This window comes from Canis lupus, chromosome 17 (assembly GCF_048164855.1).
Source record: "Canis lupus baileyi chromosome 17, mCanLup2.hap1, whole genome shotgun sequence".
Classification (NCBI taxonomy): Eukaryota; Metazoa; Chordata; class Mammalia; order Carnivora; family Canidae; genus Canis; species Canis lupus.
This window is the reverse complement of record NC_132854.1, coordinates 40,053,581-40,068,637: the sequence shown is the minus strand read 5'-3', so window position 1 is coordinate 40,068,637 and position 15,057 is coordinate 40,053,581. Positions and strand designations below refer to the sequence as shown.

At 35.9% G+C, this 15,057-nt stretch overlaps 1 protein-coding gene and 1 long non-coding RNA gene across 7 annotated transcripts in view; one reads left to right on the top strand and one right to left on the bottom strand.

The window, feature by feature from the left end:
- PCDH9 (protocadherin 9) overlaps positions 1-15,057 on the bottom strand; it is an 885,615-nt gene that overhangs the window by 45,669 nt on the left and 824,889 nt on the right. The gene's annotated exons all lie outside the window — the stretch shown is intronic.
- Positions 1-15,057, top strand: part of LOC140608039 (uncharacterized) — a 55,771-nt gene that overhangs the window by 19,599 nt on the left and 21,115 nt on the right. The window contains exon 2 of the long non-coding RNA XR_012009984.1: positions 3,832-3,943. This is a non-coding gene — a long non-coding RNA (uncharacterized lncRNA). The remainder of the gene's footprint in view (positions 1-3,831; positions 3,944-15,057) is intronic.

The following is a 15,057-nucleotide window of genomic DNA, read 5'->3' as shown; positions in this document are numbered from 1 at the left end:
ACCTCCTGAATCAGAAGCTGCAGTGAGGTGACTGCGAAGTACTGAGAGTTTGTCAAGCATAGATTCAGAGATCTACCTGGATGAGGTAGTGACATGAGGAAAACACCTTCTCATTTGATAACCAGCAGGCAGCGTTTGCTGGAAGAAGGATGCTGGTGCATCCTGGGCTCTCAGTAAAGGTTTGCTGAAGAAAGAAATTTATGAATGACTGCCTTGGCTGTCAAAGAGAAGCAATGATTTAAAGTACAATCCTGTGTTTTTCACTCTTTTTGTTTTCTGCTCAGTTCCCATTGTCTCATGGATGACAAGTTATTGCTATTTGATATTTAGGACCCAAAGCAGAAATTATTGTGATCAACGCAGAAAATGTGAGAAAAGATTTCCTCCTTCTTTGCATCACAGTGTGGCACTATGCTTTGGAGGAGACAGAAAATGTGTCATAGCTTTGGCACATCTAGAACTCTTTGCACAGCAGCAGGGCCTACAGCCCTGGCAGGTCTCCTAGTATCTGACGTGCCAGGGTCACCAAGTGCCAACATCTTCAACAGCAGCTGATGAGAGTACCAGGGGCTTTGGAGCAATAGGAGACAGCATTACCAATCATCATCCCCACAGCAGTGCTGCTATGTTTACCTGGCCTACTGGGTGCTGGACGCTTTGCCAACTGGATAAACAGAAGAGGGCTAAAGAAGGAAAATGTTGAATGCCAGTTACAAGCTGAAAGAATGGAGCCCATGGAAGCTGCATGTCTTACAAGGTCAGAAGGATTAATGCTAAGGAAGCATGAATTCTACTACCAACCCAATTATTTTTTTAGCTATAGATGTGTATGTGTCCAAAGAAATCCTTGACTTGAAAAATATCACACAGGCCTAGTCTTGTTGATTTTGCTCTTACTGACCTACTCCTCTTTTAAATCTTTTTTTTTTTTCATCACATCCTTAAATGTTAGGCATTCCCAGGATACTTCCTTTGGTCACTTCACACTCTACATGCTCACTGATATCTAATCCCATAGCTTCAACATAATCTCTACTCATATGATACATGACCTATAACTTTAACTTCCAGACCTGACTCAGCTCTCACCTGACCTTCAGATTCATATTTTAGTTAAACATATCTGACTTGATATCTCACCCATACTATGCATCAACTCATCCTGAAGTAAATTCATTGGTGTACATCCCCAAACTTCTTCTTTCTAACCCCCAATGCATATTAAAAGCAACATAATCTTCCCAATTATAGAGGTATGAAATCTCCAAGTAATTCCATCCCTCTTCACCATGGCACTGAGTGCAGGTAATCAGTTCCTCTTTCCCCAAATACTGTATTTGCTTCATTTGGCTTCCAACAAACACTTGCTTGGGAGTTCTCTTGACATCACTGCCCACGACTCCTCCAATGTTGTGTGACAACTCCGAAGTGCTGGTGTATTACAGGGTGCAGTCCTTAGTCCTCAGACCTCTTCTCTTCTCTAATGGCAGTCATGGCAGATGGAAACTCATCTCGTCTCAGTTTTCTTTTATCTATCTCTCAATGAAAACTCAATTCCCCTAGTGTCTCAAGACCAATATCTTAGAGTTACTTCATACAACTATCTTTCCTTCACCCCATGTTTGATGCACAGTCATATTCTGTGGATCTTCATAAGCAATCCAGAATCTGCCACTTCTTGCCACATCTAGCACCCTTGTCCAAATCGCCATCATTTCCTGTCTCAATGTTACAGTAACCACCTAGCAAGTCTTCCTACTTCTTATTTCTCATGTATTTTTCAAACAGAATTAGAGTGAATCTCTTGATATTGATATCAGATTGTGTCATTTTTCTCTTCACAACTCTTCTGTAGCTTCCATCTCACTTTAAGCACTGGATCATTGGCCAGGGTCTATGCTACTTAATAGCTTTTGAATAATATTGTAGACCAAAATGCTACTTGCCTTCTTACCCAACATCATGGCGAATCTTTTCTCATTTACACTATTCCAAAGTATACATGACCAATTGTACATAACCAAGAAGATGGACTATGTAGCTAATAGGAAAACATTATAATGTTAATAATCATAGACATTAAAAAGAATTGGGATGCTGAATGGCTCAGTCGGTTAGGCCTCTGATGCTTGATTTCAGCTCAGGTCATGATCTCAGGGTCCTGGAATCGAGCCCCAAGTCAGGCTCCCTTTCCAGTGGAGAGTCTGCTTAAAGATTCTTATTCTCTTTGCCCCTCTGCATCTTGGGCTGTGCTCTCTCTTTCCCTCTAAAATAAATAAGTCTTTAAAAAATAATTATATCAGCAATAATCATTTGCAAAGAACCTACTCAAGACCAGACATAATACTAAACACTTCACATGTATTCTCTCATTTAATCCTCTCTACAATTCCATAACTTAGTTATTAAAATTACCCTTCTCTGGCAGAGTAGCCAAGTTTTGATGGATGAGCCGAGCTTGGCCAGCCAAATCTTAAGCTAGTTCATTTAAAGTGTACTAGAAGATAATGGGCTTATGATAGTAACTAATAATGAAAGCCTAATTTGAACCACATTATATCTTCATGCCAGGAGTCTCCTACTGCTAACAATACCAAAAGCTACCAGTAATGACACTACTTCTGTTCTAAGAAGTTGGTTGTATTTTGTGTATTTAAAGTAGGGAGGTGGTGGAGCACCAGGGTGGCTCAGTAGGTTGACTTTTGATTTCAGCTCAGGCCATGATCTCTGGGTCCTGGGATCGAGCCCCACGTCAGGCTGGCTGTTCAGGGGGGAGTTTGCTTCAAGATTCTCCCTCTCCCTCTACCCCTCTCTCATCACTGGCTTGCTCTCTCACTCTCTTAAATAAATAATTGCTTCTTTAAAAAAATTAAGTAGGAAAGTGGTAAAAGAAAAAAAAATGTATGTTTGATTTATAGCTATCTTAAAGGAAAAACAAAATTACAGTTGACCCCTGAATAATGCAGGGGTTGGGACACTGGCTCCTGTAAAATTGAAAAGCCATGTATAACTTTTGACTCCCTAAAATTTCACTAAGAGCCTACTGTTGACCAGGGAGGCTTACTGATAGCACAAACAGTTGATTACCACATATTTTGTATATGTGTTATATGTTGTATTCTTATAGCAATGAAAGCTAGAGAAGAGGAAATGTTATTTTTAAAAATCATAAGGAAGAGAAAATAGATTTATACTCCTGTACTGTTTCTACTGGAAAAAATCCATGTGTAAGTATAACTGCTCATGTAATTCAAAATCATGTTGTTCAAGGGCCAGCTGTATTTTCTTTAATTAAGATCAATGCTAATGAAATAATGGAAAATGGGAACAGCATTTCAAATCCTCAAACATATTTGAGTGCTATTAGGTACCACACATTGAGCTCAGTTATTTCATATTACCTCATTTAATCTTCACACTAACCACGCAGGCTATTAACTAGATATTACACTTGAAGGAACCACATTTGAAAGAGATTAGCTGACATGCCCAGGACTGTAAAGCACAAGGTGGACTGAATCTATATATTCCAAGGTATATCATCTTAATTTTGATCCAGTTTATTTTCTCACTGACAGGAAGTAAAAAACAAACTGGCTTCACCCTATACATTCATTTCTTATGCTGCCTTCTTTCCCTCAGTTATAGTTGGTGATATAGTTGGAAACATTCTCAAGAGAGTTTTTAAACTTTAATCATAAATAAAGAGATAGCAACCAAAGATACTTACTTTGGGCCTTTATTTGTTAAGTCACCTAATTCAGGGGTTTCTTTGAAATTATCCATGCTTATCATGCATGTTCTTATTCTTTTTTATGTCCTATTTTACAGTATTAGTCTGCTTGGGCTGCCATAACAAAACACCACAGGCTGGGGCACTGAAACCCACAATTTATTTCTCAGTTGTGGAGATGGCAAAGTCCAAAATGAAGGCACCAGCAAGGTAAGTTTCATTCTGAGGACTCTTCTCAGGGCTAATGGGTGCCAATCATCTCTCTGTGCACTCACAATACCTCTTCTTTGTGTTCTCATGGAAAGAGAGAGCAAAAGCATGAGCTCTCCAGTGTCTCATCTTCTAAGGACACTAATCCTATCAATCAGTGCCTCATGCTTATGTTCTCAGTTAACAGGAATTACTTCTTTAGACACCCCTTTCCAAGTACAGCCACACCAGGGTCTGGGCTTCACATATGATTTTGGAGGGGCACAAATATGCAGTGTATAACAATAATCCATCTTGTCACTGGTCATGTACACATGTTTTATAAACAATAGCTGAAAGTGTTTCCAGAAGGTCACTATTCCAAAATAAAACTGCTCATTGACACAGAGTGTCATAAACACCCGGCAACTTGCAGATGGATCACAAGGCTGTGGAACACTTAAACAGATTCTTCCATTCTGATCTATCCATTAAATGATAACCATGACCTAATGCACAGTCATGATCGATACATATATACGCCGTGGCTGTAAAACAGCCTCTCTAACCAGGGAGGGTAATCCTCCATTTTACAGATTTGAAGAGCCAATCAATTAAACACTGGATAAGGTCAAATACTATTGATTCAAGATTCAATGAAATCCCTTCCTTTACCTTCCCCTCTTTTGATTTTTCTTGTGATCTAAGTATGGTTTCTTTAAAATACATTTTTATAGCAGCTGCACTTCCATAACGGTAGAACGTGAATGGTCCTCAAAAAACATAATGATTCACTGGCACCAAAATCAATAGTGTTATCAAACCTTGAAGGCATGAAAAGGTGGAAAAATAAAAATATTAATGCCTAAACTTCAAGAGCATACTTAAGAAGTGGAATTTAAGAGATGCCCATTGCTAAGGGGAGGTAGATAGTTCATAAATCAATTTAGATGAACAATTCCCTCCAGTGTATCTGTGAGCACAACATAAGGATACTGTTAATAATGTGTTTAAGTATCACTCTTCATTCAACTCTGATTTTTTACACAATTTCAGATTATTTCTTGAAAGTCCTCTGGGTACTGACCCGGCAAATTTGGTATACATAGTACTCTTTGCTCTGTACAACTTTTGGTTTTTACTGACACCTCTTTATGCTGCAGATAACCTTTGCAGGTTGTAGGTGTCATATCTAAAGGCACGGCTTCTATGATTACTTAATATAATGATGTTTTCATCTTCATAAACAAGTAATAAAATGGTTTTTTGTAAGTGGAACAAATGCATTTCAGAGCTCCGTCTGCATTTGAGTCTCAGATACTTAAGTATATCCCTCTATCTGGAGTTAGAACTATTTGCTGCTATATTTTTATCTAACTGTCTCCAGGAACTAGTAAACAGAGAATTGTAAATATTGCATGCTTGGAAAAATTCCACCTGGCACAAATCAGTCACTAGGTGGCTGAATATTGTGAATGGAAACAACTGGCAAGAAGGAAAATCCTCTTGTTAGAAGACAGCAGGGCACAGTGTTCTGCGTTTTGGAAACAAAAATTTGCTTTGAGGAGCTTCGATGATGTTTTAATGGAAACAACACTCCTTTCCCTATTTACTCCTCTCTTTTGCTTTCTTGGTAACCTCATAAATTCTGAACTTGGTTTGAGTGGGTTTTCCTTTTTTTTTTTTTTTTTTTTTTAATGCTACCCAAAGAGAAGCTGGAAGGGATATATATATATATATATATATATATATATATATATATATATATATCATTAAATATCAGATTCCCTCTTGCCTCTGATTTTCCAGATTTATTCTGTACTTGGAAGTCTCTTTGACATATTATTTTTAAGAGGAAGGATATCTTTTGGGGGGCACCTGGGTGGCTCAGTCGGTTAAATGTCTGCCTTTGGCTTGCATCATGAACTCAGAATTCTGGGATGGAGTCCACTCTGCCCCCAGCAAGGAGCTCCTTGCTCAGTGGAGAGCCTACAAGCCTTCTTTTCCCTCTCCCTCTGCCTGCCACTCCCCCTGCTTGTGCTCTCTCTCTCTTTCTGTCAAAAAAATAAATAAATAATATTTTTAAAAAGATATCCTTTTAATCAATTCAAAAAAGCAGAAATAAAATAAGACAGTATTTAACAGTACGGCAATCCATTAAACTCTCATGTGGCTCTCTCTTGTTTTTTTTTTTAATTAATTTATTTATTTACTTTTTCACTCTTGCTTTTAAGATGAAAGCACGTTATTTCTATTTGGTTGTTTTCATTTGTTTTTAATAAGAAAAAATATATAGGCAAAGAGCTCGAGAATGGCATTTTAAAAATCAAATTTCCTGTCTGTTGCAAAACTTCTGCTTAGAAAAAATTGACACACTTTTTTTTTAATGTAATTAAAGTGAAAGTAGAAAGTGACACTTTAGAAGAGAAATAAAAGTAAGAAGAAAGTGGAAAGAGCTGTTAGCTGCTTAAAAAATGGAGTTTAAGAACATCATACTTATTAAACAAGACCAAAAGTGGAAAGGCTTTCATTTTGACAAAAGTGATTTAGCTAAGAAAAAAAAAAAAAAAAAAAAAAAAAGCCCCTCTTTCTTTCTACAAACACTGGGGCCCTCTGCTTCCACTTCTATTTCCTACAGCAAGTACCAGCTACCTAGACTTTTTATGGAAACTAGCCTCATTCCATTCTATGACTCATACTTTTCAAACTTCAAAATGCATATAAATTGCTATGATACATGTTCTTCTTCAGTAAATCTGGAGTGAGGCCTGAAAGTCTGCATTTTCAACAAGTTCTTAGGTGATGTCTCTGCTGCTTGGTCATGGCAACACTGGAGTAACAAGGCCAAGGTACAAGCTGAAGATAGTCTAACAGCACATCTACAGATGAGTCATCGCTTGATTGTGCATGGTGGTTTCTCACTCTAGTAACAACGTAAACCAAGTGAATACTGTTTTTTCTTTTCTCCACCTGATTAAGAAGCAAGAACAATCTTCCTTATTCATTCACATTCTCTATTTACAAATTTTCTTACTTGCTAACAATGTATTTGTAATCACAGAAACCAATGACCATGCTTTTGTAGTCAGTAATAGACATGGACAGAGCAGTGGGAAATTTGAGTTGCCTGATGTCCACATTCATAGCTGAAAGCCAACAAGATGAGTTTCTGCTTTCTTGTTTCGATTCTTACATTGTAGTGAAATGTCCTTTTTGAGGTCTACTTACTGCCACACTTTGTTGGATTTTTGTGGTTTTTTTTTTTTTCTTTTTTCGGTTATTTCACTGCTTAAAATGACCTCAAGCATAAGGCAGCAGTGCTGTCTACAGTTCTTAAGCTCAAGAAAGCTGTGATGTGCCTTTTGGAAAAAGTGCACGTGTTAGATAAGCTTTGTTCAGGCATGAGTTATGGTGCTGTTGGCCATGAGTTCAATGTTAATGAATCAACAATATATAGTAAATAAAGTGTCTTTAAATAGAAACATGAATAAAACAAGTTTATATATTGATTTTTTGATGAAAATATTGTGACCAGATGCTCAGAGGAACCTAACCCTGTACTTCCCCAAAGAGCAATGATTCTGCGTTGGCTAATTTAGTGTTCATGGTGATTTTATAGAACAAAACTACTGCAAATAACAAGAATTGACTATGCCTTCTGTACTATTCTCAGGAGAAAACTTCAATGGGAACATAGACTCCAAATTGTTGTCCCCTTTGACGATAATATTCCTTTTTGGGTGTCCACTCTGACTCTCAAGCCAGATATTTCTGTACTATTTTAAGCAGTAAAAAATAGTTTATTAAGTGAAAGATTAAGCTTTTACAGAATCGCTGAAGCTTTACAGAAGCTTTGCATTTTAAAGGTTAGCTTGAAAACCACTCTTTTGAAAGAATCTTCCGGTTTAGGCATTTGACAAGGTCATCAAGTTTTACAATATACTTCCTCTTCCAACTCCTGTCTTTGCTAAGCCAAAATCTGTTTTCTTCAAATCTCTTCTACAAACCTCTGAACAGGTTCGTAGCTCTTGTTCTACAATTATAATGGTCTATATTTATCTTTCTCACCAATATTTTCTTTTTTGGTCAGCCCATTTTGCTCCAAAAGAAAAAAAAAGAGGCTTAAAATTCATTACTGTATGAAAAACAATAATGTAACTTCTTTAATAAAGGCAACTGAGACAAAGCACAAAAGCGAAGATGATATGTCAGAAGCCTAACACTGACTGTATCCAGTTCAGATAGTTAACTAAAGATTATTACTTAGGAACAAAGGGAAATCCTAGAGTGTGAACCAGATCACTTAACCACTGAGCAAATATATTTCAGCACCTACTAAGTGAGACAAAATTTCACGCATAAATTAAGTTATCTTATTTAATTCTTACAACACTCCTTTGGTGACAGGGTTATCATATGAAGAGATGATACATAATGTATAGGTAATTTGCCCAGTCAGAATTAGTATGGCAGGAGTGGAAAGCAAACCTGGCAATGAACTCCAAAGCCCCACCTTTCCACTTTGGCCTCATGAGCAGGAAAAAAAAAATCAGAAAGATAAGAGAAGTATATTCCCTTCACTATGGAACTTGTAGTTTCTTAGAAAAGAGAAAAGGAGTAAAGAGTATCACAAGTCAAATATGATCAAGGTTTGAGATGAATCATACTGGACAAATGAATTCAGAGAACCCACTCAAACCATCATAAAGAAGTTTGCATCAAGATGAGCTTTGGTGAGCAGGCAAGATTTGGATGAGTAAAGAGAAACGTAGAGAACATTTCTATCAAGAGGAGTGGAGACGATTACAACATACAAATAGAAAAGTAGAATGTTTGAACGAGGCCATTGGTGAAATCAGATTTTCTGAATCAGAGGATTTTTCTTCAGGGCAATGCTTGGGAGACAAACCTTGAAGGGCAAGTTATTAGGGAAATGGAATGTTTTCCAGATGGAAGGTAGGGGGTATATTGTATACTCTAACAAAGATGAGCCACAGATGCCCAAATGAATGACACTGTTTATCAATTAATTCTTTGAGTAATTTAAACCAGCAGGCTCCCAAATCCTTTCAGCCAACTTCAGACTCTTCAGGGAGCAAGGTAGATAGATCATCAACATAGGTGTGGATTTGACAACACATGTTAAAACTCCTGGTTGCTAAATTGCATGCAAAGATTCAACTTCACATGATTGCTTTCCCTCAGATATCTATTCCTTACTCTGTAAGACCACATATGATAGGAATAATCTCATGACCAAAGCTTATTAGATCACTGAGGCATACTTGAATTAAAACTCATCTGTGTGCTCTCACAACAATCTCCCCACATACAAGAAAACAAAATGTAGTTAACTATACACAATACCCACATTGGACACACACTTTTTGTTATGAGCACAAATGCCCTTCAAATATAATCTATATCGTACACTTTTCGATTCTTTCCTGAGATTATTCAGTAAATTTATCAATGCAGATGGCTCACAAGGTTTTTTATTTTATTGTCACAGTAACTAGAATAAATGTATTGCTTCCATAACTAGCATAGAAATATTCATCAGTGATATACTCTGAGCAATGCAATATGACTTGTCATTCTAATTAAAATTAAATTTGATACAATGTAAGGAATATAATTAAGTTGCTTACCAAAATAAGTTTAAATTGATTATGTAATGATGATACTTTGATAGAATTTTACAATCTCCCTCATATAACAAACAGTAAATTATTAATCATTTTAACTTAAGCAAAACTACTAATTAAAGGAAAATACCAATTTTTATAAAATGTTAATAACATGGTCATTTCTAGATCAGTAGGATACCTTTGGCAGGAGTTTAATTATTTTCAGCATTTTTATTAGCCTTTGTCCAGAATTAAAGTATTTAAAATGTTAGAATGAATTTATCAGATTACATATAGTTATTATTACATTAAAAAGACAAAATTCTTATTATGTTAATATATATTATTTATACAAGGTCCTAAAATTTAAAAATGATTTTCAAAGTAGTTAAACTCATTTTTCTAGAATGAACAATTACAAAATCTCATTTAATAAAGTAATCAATATATATGGAATTTTTCTTTAGGATGCCCATCGTTTTGTTTTGTTTTTTTCTTTAATGTTTACTTGGATCGAATTTGTGTTTTTATAGACTATTACAAAACAGTTAGTTGGCAATTGGCTTTCAACATTAGTATAAAACTTGATTATGCAAGAGCTTAAGAGAGAATATCTCTCTCTTCTAGAACAAAATAAGTATATGGTACATTATGGTCTACCTCTAGCTCTTTAGTTTCAGCATATTTCTTTGTTTGCCTGTGCCTTTTTTCATGGGGACAACTGACCTCTTGCAAGGTGATTTACAAATAGAGGTCTGTAAAATGTTAATATACAAAATACCACATTTATTTTTAGTTTCATTTTAAGTGTTGCAAATTTTGTTTTTGTTTTCTCTCCCCATGACTGGTAAATAATTTTTCTCTGAAGTCATGTAAATTAATTTTAATTTCAGGCAAAAGACAATCGCCAATGGTGATTTCATACTACATTGGCTTCTTGGGCCTCTTTTGGGATACTTTCAACTATAATCAAGCCTGATGGATATTACACAAATAAAATAAAACATTTAAAGTAACACAGTTGACATTGAATGATATAATTTCACAGTTTCTTCATAAGGCTGACTACATTTCAGATGCCGTAAGTTTTAATTCAGTACCTAAAAGCACAAGTATCACCTCCCTTATTGTATCATTTTTCGTCTGAAAGACATTTGAGCCATCCTGAAGGTTTTTTTTTTTTTTTTTAGTTTGAAGGAATGTCAGCATTCCACAAAGACTGTTGATATTCTTCATTAGCTATAACATAGTTAAAATCTAGCACCTGCAATAAATCAAAGTATTGGAAGATTGCATTAAAACTTATGACAGTTACAGAGTTTGGTGGGTGTTGGTTGTTTTTTTCCTCCCCAGTATTCCAGGGTCATCACTCATAATAGTGAAAAGTATAGCATAAAGGGGAAAAAAATTCAGAATGTTCCTAAAAATAAAATAGAAAGCCCTCAGGAGCCCTTTCAGAACAACAATAAAAAGTATTGCTAGCTGTAAAATTTGTAAGCAGGTTCCATCCTGTCGGCACAGAAACAATGAAGATGAATTACATTCTAGGAGAAACACTGAGACTGTCTGGTAACATAGTGGCAAATCTACTACCGTGAGGACAAAGCACAACTATTTCTTCTGTGTCTTAAGTTGAAGGTTGTTGGAACAAGGGGTAGGAATTAAACGGTAACAAAGGACCGTCTTTAGAAATTCTCTCTTTAACCATTCAATTCATTCATCTGGCCATTATTTGGGCTACTGGGTCTTCAGGATTTCTGTGCTACCTCTGAGCTCATAAAGACCACGTGTATAATTACACGTGTTAACAGCATTAAGTATGCGTGCTTTTAAAATCTAAGAGCTGAATATTAGGTAGGGTGATGATAGCTATTTATATCTCTTTCAAATATCGTTAGGTGTGATGAGAAAACAAGTTTGAGGTTTGTTTGGCTAGCTCTAAAAAAAAGGTGCTTTTGTCTCTGGTAAAAGGACATTTGAGCTACGTGGGAGATGTTGGCAGTTGGTAGGAAATGTTGGGGAGGATCCCACAGAGTTCTGCCGAGCAAACCTACTACAGAGAGACTCATCTGTACAGGAACTAAGAATCTTGTTTTGCATATGTCCTTGTTTGATGCCCTGGATATTCCTGTGGCAGCTGCAAAGACATGTTGCTAAATAGGGAAAAAGTGGATAGGGGTTGCTTTGCAAAATCTGATGCCCACCTTGATGGCAGGTTGTAAGTTTAATAGCAAACTTTCTGTATCCTGAACCAAGGTCAGCATATGCAAAATGAAACTCACACCACAGCAGAAATGGGGAGAGTGTTTATTAAACCTTTACTGTGATTCTCAAAGGATGTTTTGGTGTGCAATATGCCTACCCTCTACTAAAACAGCTTGACTTTTAATGTAAATTTAAAATTCAGAGGTTTTCTTTCTTCTGTGTTTATGAATGTTAATTAAAAGAGACATTGGCTAGTTGGAGCAACTATTTAAAGTCTTCATGTGACAATATTTGAAAGTTGCTTTCCTTTTATGTTGTTATTCAAATTTGCTACCTGTATGTAATGAATGTGGCTTGAGTCAATTGTACATTAAAAATTGAAAGTAATATTAGGTTCTCTGAAAATCACTGAAAATTGCCATAATTCATGTTCCAGAGTCTTGATGATTGATTGCATTAAAGCAGTGATAAAATTCAAGGTGAACTGAAATAAATGTTAAATGAAGGTTCTTTTTAACCTCATCAATACCTTTCTAATACATCAAGATTTCTGAGTTTGGGGTATAATAGTAACCACATCTCCAGCAATTGCCTAGCATTAGATACGGTATTTGCATGAGTACCTAATAATCTCCTAAACCTATCCTTCTCCCAGTGGAGCTAATTTTTGATGGAACACCATTGAGAACAATAGGTCACTCAGAGCAAATGAAGTGGGGCTGCCACTGTGTGTCCTCAAGTGCTCTTGTATAGCCCAGGGTTGGATGGCTGATGAGGTAATCTGCATAATAACATGGCCCTGGTGTGCTTCTATTAAGTCAATGAAGCACTGACTATATACCAAAGTGCCACTGGTATCTATTAAGTGGACTGGATCCACAGGCCCACAATGCCTTTACTCATCTGACAGGAAGAACTATGTGCTAAGCTCATAATTACACCTCTTTACTCCTCCACTCAGTTCAAATTTTGCCTGTCGGCAGTGAAATAAGTATAATTCCAAGTACAATTCTAATTAAATGAGTTAAAATACATTGCTCTAATTATTTGTGTATGTGTGCTCTGTGGACTAAATGTGTGTAAATAATTACTAATTCAAATTAATGAATTTTTTAATGCAAATATATAAAAAATAAAACAGTAGTACTCATGGAGTTAGAAAGAGGTGAAAATGTGATTTGTTTAGAAAGCAATAAATACATCAGTCTTTCATGTCACTAATTTTTCTTGTCGAAATAGCATTCTCCTTTTTAAGATGTCATTCATTTGGTATTTCCAGTGTCAGCAAAATCATAGTAAAAATGATATTTCAAAATTGAGATCTGAGAATGATTTTAAAGCATAAATTTAAAGCATATGCATAAAGATGTTTGTTCTGCACAAAAAAATAAGTGGAAAACAAATGCATACCACATAAATTCAATTTGTTTTATCTATTGATCATCAGAATATATATTTTAAGGTAAGAAAAAGTTTGATCTATAAATGGCTCAAAGTACTGGATTTTTTTTTTAATTTGAGAGAGAAAAAGAGAGCACAAGTGGGGGGATGGTGGTAGGGAGAGGCAGAGGGAGAGGAACAAGCGGATTCCCACATTCCCCCCAATGTTGGGCTCAATCCCAAGACTCTGAAATCAAGACATGAGCCCATGTCAGATGCTTAACCAACTGAGCCACTCAGTTGCCCCAAATACTGGATTTTTTTAAAAGTTATATGCTGTAGGACAAGCTTATTAAGAAATGTGAAGGCTTATGTGTAGTGTTAACCACTGGCTCCATTAGTGTTTGAGCAGATACTCAAAATCTGTCTTTAGCTGCATAATGTGATATCATTTATTGGCTTATGTTTAAGTTAAGACTTTTAAATTTATAAGAAAAAATCTCTTAATTTTGTAATGTCAGATTCTTAAATTGATAACATTTTGATTAAATTAGGCAGAGTTCTATTTTTTTTAAGGTTTTATTTTTATTTTTTTATTTTTTTCATTTATTTATGATAGTCACACAGAGAGAGAGAGAGAGAGAGAGAGGCAGAGACATAGGCAGAGGGAGAAGCAGGCTCCATGCACCGGGAGCCTGACGTGGGATTTGATCCCAGGTCTCCAGGATCGCGCCCTGGGCCAAAGGCAGGCGCTAAACCGCTGCGCCACCCAGGGATCCCCAAGGCAGAGTTCTATTTTAAATTCCTGGTCAAGATATTGGACTTACCTTCTTAGTCTGACATCATTCTGGAGATTTAAACTGACCTCCATTAGACTTGCTATGAAGTACTGGCTGTCCTTAGAATGCACTCTAAATATGATCTGCATTTCCCCTGTTATTTTTCAATAAAATCCATCAATAACATTTTAAAATGGATAGAGTACCTACTTGTTTAAATAATAATTTAAAATCTTTCATGAGAAGTTAAAACTCAGTCTATCAACTTAAAAGAAAGTAATTTCCCAATGTTATGTAAACATAATGGAAATCTTTTAGTCAAATTTCTGTTTCATACAGTACTCCTGCATGAGAGCTACTACATTTAGAGAATATCTAAGTTAAGCATTAGCAAAATTTTGGTCCCTTGCATTAGGGAGTTATTATCAAAGTCATTACCACAGGATGATCTCAACATTGAATGGATCCAACTGGGATTCCAAGAGTGAAACCTTGTATCCATTGTGAGAAGACTCTATCCATAAACATGTCCTTCCTACATTTTTTTTGTATTAAATAAAGTTATTACAATACTATAAGTCCCTAGAGATGGTGGATGTACATATGCATGTTTCTCGGCCTCTCTATCTCTCTGTTTCTCTATCTCTATCTCTCTTTTTGTGGATTTGGTCATGAATGTGGCTGAGGGGTAAGTACATGTGTGTGTACACGTGTGTGCATATGCATGAATGTGTGGAATCTTGTAACATGTCAAGACCGACCAATAGAGGCATATCACATTCTAAGAAAAGGACAACCATATCACATTCTAATTGTAGCTCTTGTGCTCTGAGCAATGTCTTAAACAACTTATATATTTTATATAGCTTATCTCTCCCTTTGTCTATAAAAAGAGATGATTATGTAAAGATCCTTATTTTTTTTGTAATTCTTAGTGTGACTAAACAAACCGAATGTCCTTTAGATTGATTTTACTTATCAAATCTTATCAGATCTTTTGATTTTTCTCCCTTGGTTAAATTAAAAATACAATATATTTTCATGTTTCCTTTAAATCCTTTTGCAAAAAAGAAGAGGATCAAGATTAAGACTGTCTACTAGAATATCCAGCTTAAGTATTAGCCAGAAATCAGTTGAGAAC